We start from the raw sequence: 9,200 nt of genomic DNA, 5'->3' as shown, positions 1-9,200 counted from the left end.
AGGTGTCGAGGAGAAGGGAGGCCAATTAAGGGAACGAAGCGCACACAATTATACAGGGGGCATGGTGAATATGTAAATACATCATTAACTTGTCCTGTCTTGCAAAGATAAGATGTCTGTGTCGTTGTGGTTTTTGTATAAAGAGTGCGGCCTGCATGCTGCAAGTTGTCAGTTTCCAGCCTCAAGGAGTTGACTGTCTCCCAGTACATTACTGTGATTAAACCTTTATCATATTGCCAATGACCTGTCTCTTTGTTTTTTTACAGTTAACATTATCCACAAACCTAACCTTCAGATGAACTGCTGTGACCGTGTTGCCTCTCAAGGTACAGAGTTTACCGCTGACCCGGCAGTCATCTCTAAATATGGCAGCCTTCTAGCAATTAAGGTGGTGGACATAATGCCCTCTGCGACTCAGATGGACATAGTAAAAACCACCATAACATAAATCGGACCCATAGTCTTGAATGCCTTTTTACAATATATTGCTCTTCTAACAGAACAGTCTTTCATGTTAGTTGCCTGAAGAGAACACTGTGCTATTAAGTGTACCCAAGCCTGCCTATCCCATGGAACACTAACCTCAAGAAAACATTTTTAAAGGTTAAATGTAAGAGCTATGTTTGCTTTCTACCAATTATTTAAAGCTCACTGAGCTACCGTCGACTGGAAATCGCTACCAGGGCAAGCATATATTTTTTTTAAATCTCATTTGTTTACTTGTAGACAATGGGATTATTTCTTTTTTTACCATGCAGTTGATATTTTACTTGTATCAACAAAAGTAGTAACAAGCTGTCTGGATTTCCTTCGTTTTTTTTTCTGGTTTAATTAATATTTATTACTGTGGCTTCTGTCTCTTACTTCCTGTTATTCTTGTTTCTGGGAGGGTTGGTGCATTTTAGTTTTATTATCTTTAGTTGTTTGCCAGATGTTTTTAAATACAAGAAATACACAAAATTGTACATTGGGGACTTTGGTTCACCCTCCTTTCCTCTTGTTGAGAAAACCACAGAAATTGGACTATTATTTGGGTAGTGTTACTGCCCACCTCAAGGAACAATCACAGCTCTTGTTAGGATGAACCCTCAAAGTAACTAAGGGCTCGATTACAATGTCTTGTGGAAAGCCTCCGACCAGCAGTCGGTGGCTTTCCGCCCTACATCGTTAGTTTCACTCGCGCCACCGTATTAGGATGACGACTGTCGAAGTGAAACCCACAGCGGGATTCCGCTGCGCTTTCGACGGGCTCAAGGAGTCCGTCAGTGTGTCGGAAGCCACTTAATCCCATAATAATGGCAGGGCCAGCCTCAGCTCTGCCGTCTGGATTATGATGGCACTTTTCAACAGCCTTTCCATGTGGGCCTTTCCAACATAGAAAGGCTGCCGTAAAGTGACATCGGGGGCCCCTAGCAGGGCCCCTTTACCCCCTAGCTCTCTGCTGTGGGACCTGGGGGCACCTATGGTGCTCCCCTAAACATCCCAAAGACACAATGAATAGGAGTAAGCCCGTTTTCCCAGGAGAGACCGGGCAGTAGTTTATAACAAACAACAACGTCTCATCTGGAAGTCATTTAAAACATAGCAAGTTCAGAATTAGTGATATAAATCACATAAGGAGGGGGAAAACAGAAGGCAGACCACAAGGGAATAAGGAGAAAAATGATATTGTAAGTAGTTATTACAGCACTGCAGTACAATAAAGGTACAAATGACCAAAACACTCAAGTGAGCACTGGGCGTGCTAGTGATAGTGAACGCGCAGTGACACAAGGGTAAAAGGCAGCGTGAACGGCGAAAAAATGATAAGGTAACAATGTGGTCAAAGGAAACAAAACATTATATACAGTGTAGTTTTTAAACAATGAATAAATTGACCACAGCAATGCCAAAGTTCTTTGCTGGGAGAGGTCGACGGCGTTTCAGCCTGATTGATTCCAGGCCATCATCAGGACAATGGTCACAATTTTAAAGGAGTGCTGTAAAAGGGAAGGGGAGAAGTGAGATACTCTCGCAACCCAGCGGTTGCTCAGTAGCAAAGACACAATGAACAGGAGTGAGCCCGTTTTCCCAGGAGAGACCGGGCAGTAGTTTATAACAAACAACAACGTCTCAACTGGAAGTCATTTAAAATATAGCAAGTTCAGAATTAGTGATATAAATCACATAAGGAGGGGGAAAAAACAAGGACAATACCTATCCCTACCTCCTGGACACATTCTTCAACACACCTTACCAACCCCCAAGAAGTTGGAACTGGGGTAGATACAGAAATAATCAAGCCATCACTTTCTCGGACTCTTCCAACACCTCCATTTAGGACTCAGATCCTGGTGAAGGTATAAGTAGTGAACGCCCACAGAACAGACCTCAACCACACCCACCACCTCTACTACGCTCGTTTTTTTAGGAGGGCGCCGCGGACGTGGACAACCGAGAGCAAATTACCAATACCAGTACGCAGGCGAAAGACAAACACGCCGGAAATTCTATCAATGGGGCCCACAATGAAGCCACTCTCTTGTACCAAACAAAACACTGAAACACAACCCATGATGCTGTATCCAGATCCCCCAGCACCCATCCAGACAGTACCTATGACCAGCACAGATTTAGTGGTTTCTTCCATGATACCCATTCCACCTCCCATAGGAAGTGATACTACAATAATTCAGCCAACTACTACACCTGAACTGGTTACCAGACAGCAGTCATGCTCATCTACTTCAACCGTACCTAAGGCCGCACTTGAACAGACCACTGTACAACATCCTCACCCTCCCACCGTTTCCCCCATCCCCATTTTTAATCTATCCAAACACAATTTATCCACTGAAGAAATCTCTATCCTCAGCAAGGACCTCTCCTTTGTCCCAACAGACCGTAGCAATTTCTTCAAACTACAGGAAGATTTACTCTTGTTCTTCAGACGCATTCACCTCAAATACTTCTTCTGGGATGAAGCTGACTCCGACAAAATTCATGAAAGACAATTTCACCCGCCTTCCACCTTTCTCCCCCTTGCCTCTACCATGCCACCGGAAATCCTGGCTTTTGAAAGACTGGTCTTACATGAAGTGAAGGAGATACAGTCCAAATCTGAATTTGTCCCTTACAACATACCCATCTGCGAGAAACATGCCCTTGATAACTTCAGCAAAAACTCACAAATAGTTATCAAACCAGCAGACAAGGGTGGTGGTATAGTGATCATGGATATAGACAAATATGATACTGAAATATTACCTCAACTCAACAACACTGCCCACTACCGACCCTTACCAGCAGACCCCCTTCCAGACATCCGCAAGCAAATACAGACATTTACCAGCCAAGCATTACACTTGGACATCATCTCCAAAAAAGAATACTTTTTTTTAAATAACCCAAACCCTCGCACACCAGTGATGAATGTACTTCCTAAAATCCACAAAGACTCTGTTAATCCACCAGGACGGTCCATAGTGTCCGGTTGTGGTTCCATATTGGAGCCACTAGGAAAATATATTGACTCCTTCTTAAAAGGCTTTGTCCTTCTGACAGATACCTTTGTTAAAGACAGCACACACTTAATTAACATCATTGAGGACACCCCCTTTGATAGTGACCATGACCTTATGATAGGTCTAGACATCGAATCACTATACAGCAACATACCCCACTCTGAGGGCCTCACTGTCATAAAATCACTCCTGGACACCCGTCCCAGACCCACTCGCATCCCCTCTGATTTCCTCATGGATCTACCACGCATTGCACTCACTAACAACTACTTCCTTTATAAAGACACCTTTTTTTCTACAGATCAAAGGTGTTGCCATGGGGGCATGTTTTGCCCCGAATTTTGCCATACAGTGTGTTCACCACCTGGAAACCACTCTTTTCCTCACCCTTCAGAATCCTTTTCTCAACAAGATTAATCTCTGGCGTCGCTACATCGACGATATCCTTCTACTATGGCATGGGACACATGAAGACCTCCTATCATTCTCGTCTTGGCTAAACAATTGCCAAAACCATCTTACATTCACTAGTGATGTTAGAACTAATGACCACCCCTTCCTCGATCTCACACTCCACGCAGAAGATGGTACCATAGGCACTAGCCTCTATCGCAAGCCCACAGAACGCAACACTCTCTTGATGTATTCCAGCTATCATCCCAGAGGCTTAAGAGACGGCCTACCATACGGCCAGTTTCTTTGCATTCGAAGAAATTGCAAATGGCGCAAAGACTACTTTAGAGAGGCCGCCATTCTCTCTGAAAAATTGATATCCAGAGGCTACCCCAAACGCATTGTATCCCGTGCCTCTAAACGGGCAGGGTATTGTCAAAGGGAGGCCCTCCTCTCCCCCTCAGCAAACAGAACTAACATGCGCATTCCATTTGTTTCTAACTACAGCCCATCAAGCAATTTGATGAGCAGAGTGATAAAGAGAAACTTGCCCATCCTACGCACTCATGCTCCTTTCAAGGAACCCCCTCTCTTTTCATATAAAAGGGGCAATAACCTGTCAGATAAACTGGCCCACGCCATTACATGGCCCATAAAAGAAAAGAAAACCCAATCCGTGACTACCCTATGGGGCCTCCCCCCGATTATTGGCCATTGCAAATGCCAAACCTGTGCAGCATGCAACCTCACCCACAATTCAAAGGAATTTGTTATACCAGGACAAACATACCAAGTAAAAAACTTCTCCAACTGCCGCACAAACAATGTTATCTACGCCATCCGATGCCCGTGTAATCTTCTATACAGCGGTCAGACAACTCAGATGGTAAAACAGCTGATTTTTCAGCACGGAAGCCGCATAAGATGCAATGTTGAAACTGAACCTCTTGTTGCCCACTACAAAGAAAAAAAACATTCAGAAACCGAACTGATTCGGCAAGTGATCGACCGTCCAGTACTCTCACTTCGAGGCGGTAACCTGCAACTCCTACTGAACAAGTGTGAATGCAGATGGATTGCACGCTGTGACTTGGTCAACCATGGACTGAATACTTTGGATGAGTGGAACACAGTCACCACTACCTCCTGACCTCTCCAACTGTTTTTCTCTGTCCCCTTGACATTGACTTCACATAACACATGATGGAATCCCTTTATTTTTGTTTTGTTTGCTGTCCTTTTTGCCCCGTACCCTAATGGGCTATATATTTTTTTCATGGACAACCTTGAATCAGCTACTCTCAAGCATTTTAAATAGTATGAGGTACATGCTGTGTATTTGTTTCTAATTGCTTCTCTCATTGTACATTACATTGACAATTAATGCCACTATTTCATTATGTACATATTGTATGAAGAATTTTCTCTTGACCGTTTTTCTCAAATTGGCCACTGTTACACTTGTTTCTTTTTTCAGCAATTGACAAAATGTTAAAATATGAATAATGACTAAATATGTGTGGCTGCCTACAGCCTTGAACCCTTCACTCTTGGTGTCTTTCTCCGACGCTACCGTGTCCTTTCTCCTCTTCTAATTCGTCCCCCTGGGGCACTGTACCTGACTTAGCAGGTTACAGGCCCAGCTTTTTTCCACACGTAACTTCGGTCACGTGATTACCTCCGCCAGCACTTATTGCCGCCTTCCCGTGAGCGCTGGTTAATCACCGGACGCTTCACTCGCCCGATATCTTCTTCCATTCGGATTTGATCCTAGCCTATGATCCGGTCACTCACGGACCATTCGGCACTGCCGCCATAACGATCCCGAACAATTTACTTCCAGGTAAGCCTTGACAGCCTCTGGTGGTGCCTTGACCAATTTTACCGTAATTCACCGCTTTTGAGCACCTTGCCTGACTCCTTCCTCCCCGTTTCCTAAACACACAGATTGAAATCCTGGCACTCGGCACCTGGACCCTCTAAAATGCTGCCGTTTCCCGCTCGGTACTACTGATCCCCACTTGCAGATTCTTCCATTGCGTAACTATCGAGTACCAGCTGTCAAACCTTTGCAGAGATTTAACTATTCTTACCTTTTGTCACACTAACCTTTCCTCCCCCTACCGCCCCTCCTTCTTTTTCTCACATCCCCAGGGCAAATACTACGCGCTGATTTGACTTCGCGCTTCCTCCCCTTTAAAACCCTTGATTTCAAGTTTGATTGGACTCCTTGAATCTACTTTAAAACACGCTCAGGTATTCATTTACAGCCTTTTTATGTCTCTTTCTTTTTGACATCTCTGACCTCACTTCTTCCCTTCCCTTTACAGCACTCCTTTAAAATTGTGACCATTGTCCTGATGATGATTCTGGAATCAATCAGGCTGAAAGGCCATCGACCTCTCCCAGCAAAGAACTTTGGCATTGCTGTGGTCAATTTATTCATTGTTTAAAAACTACACTGTTTATAATGTTTTGTTCCCTTTGACCACATTGTTACCTTATCATTTTTTCACCGTTCACGCTGCCTTTCACCCTTGTGTCACTGCGCCGTTCACTATCACTAGCAAGCATAATTTTTCTCCTTATTCCCTTGTGGTCTCCTTTCTTTTTTCCCCCTAAACATCCCTGCACCGGGGTAGAATGTTGTAAACTAAAAAGGGAGAAACATGGGAACAAACACTGGAATGTTGGAGCTCTGGACTTATACCAGCAATTATAAGCCCGAAGCTACTGCCCGGAGCTACTTCACTGTCTTCAATGGAGCTCTCAACATTCCAATGTTCTAAAAAAGTATTAAGGTTAATGTTACAGTGATTTGTAGAATGCAAACAAATACCTGAAGGTGTCAAGGCATTAGCTCTGTGGAAGAACAATCATGAGCCCTAAAGGAATTATCCTGAACTGGAGCAGGTTAGGGATAGATAAAATATGAGGGGGCAGTAGGTTCCATTCCTTGGATGTGGTGTTCACAAAGCTCCTTCCTCCTCACTTGGTTTGTTTGCACTATCAAAACAGTAATAAACTAAAAATTCCAAACAATAAAAAAATCATAAACAGATTTAGAAGAACAGATTACATTTTGGTAACAAAATTGACACCAAAACTGCAAAAATCCAATATGGATAATTGGAGATATTATTTGTTTAAGGTATTAAATAAATATAGCATCAATAAAGGAAAAGAGCCAATGAAAGTCAATGTTTACGGTAGACTTCGAGGCTCATTATGATGGCGGAAGGACCGCCACCACCGGGCCGGCGGTGGCGGTCCTTCCGCCATCACCAAGCTCATTACCCACCGCCAAATTAGGATGGCGGTGGGTATTGCGGCAGACGCAAAGTCTGTCCGCCGCTTTTCCGCTGGAGGCAATCGAACCAATTACCTGGAGGACGGTGCAGGGTCCCTGAAATGGTGGCAATGCCTAGCAGGCACCATTCACCAGATCAGGATGTGGGTTCAGGAAGGCCTTTCCATGGTGGCGATGCCGCCATGGAAAGGCTGGTGGGAATTGGGTTTGGGGGCCCATTGCGGGCCTCCCTTGGGGCGGTGTCACTGCACTGGGGTTTACCCATGGTACCCCCCTCATTTCCCTGCACCAAGTGGCAGGCACCTCCTGGTGCCTGCCACGTAGTGCAGGGAAATGCTGTGCATGTATTTTTCATATTGCGTGCGGTTCTGCAGTCAGCAGCACAGCCCGCAATGTGAAAAGCCTGCCTGCCAGTATGGCGGGCGCATCCTAATCGCAGTGGTGGAACCGCCGCATGTCTGGCGGGAGTCCCAAACACCCGCCATCGTAATCAACCCCTTAGTTTTGATTTGAAACTGACTATAAAGGAGGCTTTGTCACACAACAAGCATATAGTTCTGCTGAAGCCTGGAAGTTGCAAAGTCTCAATTAAAAGAGCTGACAATACTCTCTCTGCTGGTTGAAACTGAAACTTTAGCCACCAGGGTGGAACAACAAGTTCGATACTTGAAGCAGGTTGGTCCTGCTGATGCTCTGGAGATTTTCAATTTTAGTTGACATATCTTCTAAGTCCCAACACAAAAAGGGACTTTGTCATTTTTACAGAGGTACTGAGATCTCGGAGGGGAACAACGCTAAAATTCAATCTGATGCTGGGGAACTGTCAGTCCATTGTTTTCCTGCAGCTCCCCTAAACTCTTGAGCAAATGTTTTTCAATGTTTCCAAACTTCCTTTTGGTGCCCAAATAACCGCAGGAATATACTTCTAAGACCATGTGAACCTCAGGGGAAGGCACTTGGATCCTCTCAGTGTCTCAGTCAGAGGACAACAGCAAAGTCTAGTCCATGTCCAGGAGCCACTGGTCAGCTGGGCACTTTAGGAAAAAGGCCTCTTGAAGCTTGCTGTGTTTCTATAGCCACACAGGGGGTCAGCCAACTGACCCTTCCATTTCCTTGTCATGTGTACAAGGGGAGTACTGTTTGCCTTACAGCAAATAAGCCCAAAATGGCATGTGCCAGGGCATGTTCAATACTATTAATACTGAACGTTTTCTGCTACACTAAACTTGGGGTCTGTGGGCTGGGGGAGTGTTTGAGAGTGTCATTGGGAAATCACTAGTGTTCTCCCACATCTGAGACTCAGCTCAGACCTGAGATATACAACAATCATTCTTTTTTCCTGTTTGATCCATTTCGGTGTACTAAAGTTTTACATGTGCTGCAGACAGACCTGTCAGGCAGGATTTGACACTTTTAGGCCCACAGTCTGCACCCTAAATATTCTGCAGAGTTATCCCTGCCATTTAGGTTGACCTGTTAATCAAGCTGACCTATTGGAGTCCAAAGTGTCAAACACAGGAGGTGTAAATTTAGAAGGCCCACTACAGTCATTGCAACAGTAGGGCAAATGTTGGATTGCAGAAGAGTAAAATCTACTATTCCCACTCCAGTAAGTGTAACAATAGGGAAAGTGTTGGATTGCCAAGGGGGTAAAATTTACTATTACCACTCCAGTCAGTGCAACAGGAGGGTAAGTGTTAGATTGCAGAAGGGTAAAATCTACTATTCCCACTCCAGTACGTGACACAGTAGGAAAAGTGTTGGATTGCGGAGCGGTAAAATTTACTATTCCCGCTCTAGTCAGTGCAATAGTAGGGAAACTATTGGATTGCGGAAGAAAACAATAGAATATCCCCACTGCAGTTAGTACTACATTAGAAACTAACAAATTCTCTCCAAAACAATAAAATAATTGCAAAAACAAATTTGAAATTAAAATATAAATATTTAATAAAAACAAAATGGATTTCATATAATAAATATTTAAAATTAAT

At 44.1% G+C, this 9,200-nt stretch overlaps 1 protein-coding gene across 1 annotated transcript in view; it reads left to right on the top strand.

The window, feature by feature from the left end:
• The first annotated feature begins 5,609 nt into the window (after positions 1–5,609).
• The window catches only part of LOC146830814 (uncharacterized), a 77,722-nt gene continuing 74,131 nt past the window's right edge, over positions 5,610–9,200 (top strand). The window contains exon 1 of the mRNA XM_085604068.1: positions 5,610–5,739. The gene's annotated coding sequence lies outside the window, so the exon portion shown is untranslated. The remainder of the gene's footprint in view (positions 5,740–9,200) is intronic.

Source organism: Triturus cristatus, chromosome 5_1, assembly GCF_964204655.1.
Source record: "Triturus cristatus chromosome 5_1, aTriCri1.1, whole genome shotgun sequence".
Classification (NCBI taxonomy): Eukaryota; Metazoa; Chordata; class Amphibia; order Caudata; family Salamandridae; genus Triturus; species Triturus cristatus.
This window is presented reverse-complemented; position numbering and strand designations above follow the sequence as displayed.